This window comes from Triticum aestivum, chromosome 7D (assembly GCF_018294505.1).
Source record: "Triticum aestivum cultivar Chinese Spring chromosome 7D, IWGSC CS RefSeq v2.1, whole genome shotgun sequence".
In the NCBI taxonomy this organism is placed as follows: Eukaryota; Viridiplantae; Streptophyta; class Magnoliopsida; order Poales; family Poaceae; genus Triticum; species Triticum aestivum.
In genome coordinates this window covers 432,496,286-432,499,101 of record NC_057814.1, presented here as the reverse complement: position 1 = coordinate 432,499,101, position 2,816 = coordinate 432,496,286, and the positions used below count along the sequence as shown (strand labels likewise).

The window sequence follows — 2,816 nt, the reverse complement described above, 5'->3', positions numbered from 1 at the left end:
TGTGTCTCAGCGGCCAGGGCAATCCTGGCTGCGTGAATTTTTTTTCTCAGCAATCTCAGCCTGGGCAGAGGGTCATGAATGGTATTGGGCTTTTATTTTATTTTATTTTATTTTCCTGGCCCATATTGAATCAGATAGGCTGGTCCAAAATTCCAGGGTGGGCCTAGCTGCCTTCATATCAATTTTACACACGTCAGAACATCCCTATGAAATTTGTTTTAGCCAGAGACATTCATAATATGATATTTCACCTTTCGTATTAACTGTATTGTAAGATCGAAAGTTTTCATTCATTTCTATATCAAGAAAACAGCAAGTTATAATGAGCTTAGGAAATAATATAATTGCAATTCCGGTCATATGTATGTTCCGTATTTTGTGATCTTTTGAAGCTATAAGTACTGCATATGATTATACCAATTTTTGTACTCGATGATTGAACCATGGCCGTACACAAGTAATGGTAGGAAAATCTAACCTAAACATGTTAAAAAGTGTCCCCTACCTGGGGTCCTTACATTAAAAATGACAATAAAAGTAGAACTATCCATTTTGAGAAACATAGACACATGGACTGCTAGCACGCGCAGGAGCATTAGTTGATGAACAAACTATTCATTATAAGGACTGAGAGGGTATTCTAGCAATGACTGGTGAATGAACACTGGATTATGTTGCCATGGATTATGTTGCCATACAGGGATAATAAGTGAGGTAATAGGAGTAAGGTGAAAAAGTGAAAATACAAGGAAGTAACTAGAGACATGACATTGCACCACTAAAAGAACAAGACTTCTATATGACCAATAAGAAAAACTACTTTTAGATACACACAATCGATGCTTACACCGGAATACTATTCACACGGTAAATGCTTAAAATTCTTACATTGTTGGCTAAAATCCGGACAAAAATCATTGATGCTAATAGACCATTGGATAAGAAACCAAGTGAAAAATACAAAAAAAATATGTATTATGAAATCTATGTTGTACATGACAAATAAAGGAGCATATTGAGTCATGTATTATGCCTTATCTTATCACATAAGGACTGTACCAACAACTTCAGGAATTAATAAAAGTCGTGCAAAATAAGATCTCACAATGTTTATATCTAAAAATTATAGATGTACCGTATATATCTAAAAAATATAAGAAAATCTCAAATATAAAGCACCGAATATACACCCATATAAATATAACAACACATAAAAATCTAGCCGCGCAAATGCGCGGATCACCCTGCTAGTTTTGATATAATTACAGACGTGTTACTGTAATATGCATCGTAAAGTAGGCGGTTGGCTGGCGGTGGCAAAATGCTGGTGAAGTAAATTTGGGTGGTTGGTTGCTGGTGATCTTTTAACTGTAGCGTCGGTGCAACAGTTGGGGTAAAAAGGAGAGCCTGTGCATTCAGTCTGTCCATTTGGTTGTGAACAAACGCCTCCACCCAAGTGAAGCGAAGAACAGCTTTGTGCCTAACGGAGAGGGAGAAATTTCAAGTTGGTGGATGGAATGGAGGGACTGCATTCATCTAAGGTAACATATTCTCCATCTTTGTGGTAGATATGCTTAGGAATTGTAGCCAGGTCAAATTAGTAATCTCTGGACAAAAATTGTTCAGGTTTTGATAGCAACGAGCAGATCTGAAGAAGAAGACGATAAGAGAGAGTTAATCCGTGGTGATGTTGTTAGTAGTAGCAGCCCGGTAGATGTTGCTAAGGACTCCTATCCAATAGAAGATTGTGGAAGCACAAAAGGATCATTCGGTGGTGTTGGTAACAATTTCAAGGGGCATGGCAGATTCGGAGCATCGGATCTGCAGAAAACTAAGGAAATTAGGAATTGAAGGGGTTGAGTGGATAAACAAAATGGTGCACACAGATCTTAATCATTCAGCTTGGTTAATGCTTAATGTCATGCCTGATGAGCGTGCTCTAAGAATTGGGGTAGATGATTGTGACATAGTTCATATTAGAGAAGCTGCGACAGCAAACATAACTAGGAACAGAATGGGTGGTTCAATAAATATTCCAGTTTGTGAAGGTGCCCCAAGCCATAGTGAAATCAAAGTTGTGCGAAGCATACTGAAACTTTATGATGTAACTGAAGAAATAACAGTTTCTGAACTTGTTGCACTGTTGTTGGGAGAAAGTAAGAAGGGGTTGGAATTAGATGAGGAAGGCGCTTCACGCACGGAGAGATCATTTGCAATGCTTTACCTTTCTATTGCACTTGGTCCGGTGGAGAAAAAATGTTGTGTGAACAGGAGTTCTTATATGATGGTGATACTTTATCCTGATTTGAAAGATGTCAATTGGGGAAAATATGTCGTTGATGAGATAATAAGCTGTGCAAGGAAACTGAACCGTGACAATCCACTGCTTAACATAACACTGAAGGAAATATGCCCTAGGGGCAATAATAAAGTTGTTATTTATATTTTCCTTATATCATGATAAATGTTTATTATTCATGCTAGAATTGTATTAACCGGAAACTTAGTACACGTGTGGATACATAGACAAACAGAGTGTCCCTTGTATGCCTCTACTTGACTAGCTCGTTAATCAAAGATGGTTAAGTTTCCTAGCCATGGACATGTGTTGTCATTTGATGAACGGGGTCACATCATTAGAGAATGATGTGATGGACAAGACCCATCCGTTAGCTTAGCATAATGATCGTTTAGTTTATTGCTATTGCTTTCTTCATGACTTATACATGTTCCTATGACTATGAGATTATGCAACTCCCGAATACCGGAGGAACACTTAGTGTGCTATCAACGTCACAACGTAACTGGGTGATTAT

The 2,816-nt window shown here is 37.9% G+C and overlaps 1 long non-coding RNA gene across 1 annotated transcript; it reads left to right on the top strand.

The window, feature by feature from the left end:
- The first annotated feature begins 1,409 nt into the window (after nucleotides 1-1,409).
- On the top strand, nucleotides 1,410-2,453 carry LOC123168361 (uncharacterized). The gene is made up of 2 exons (XR_006484297.1): nucleotides 1,410-1,541; nucleotides 1,627-2,453. It is a non-coding gene; the product is annotated as an uncharacterized lncRNA (long non-coding RNA).
- Nucleotides 2,454-2,816: the final 363 nt, after the last annotated feature.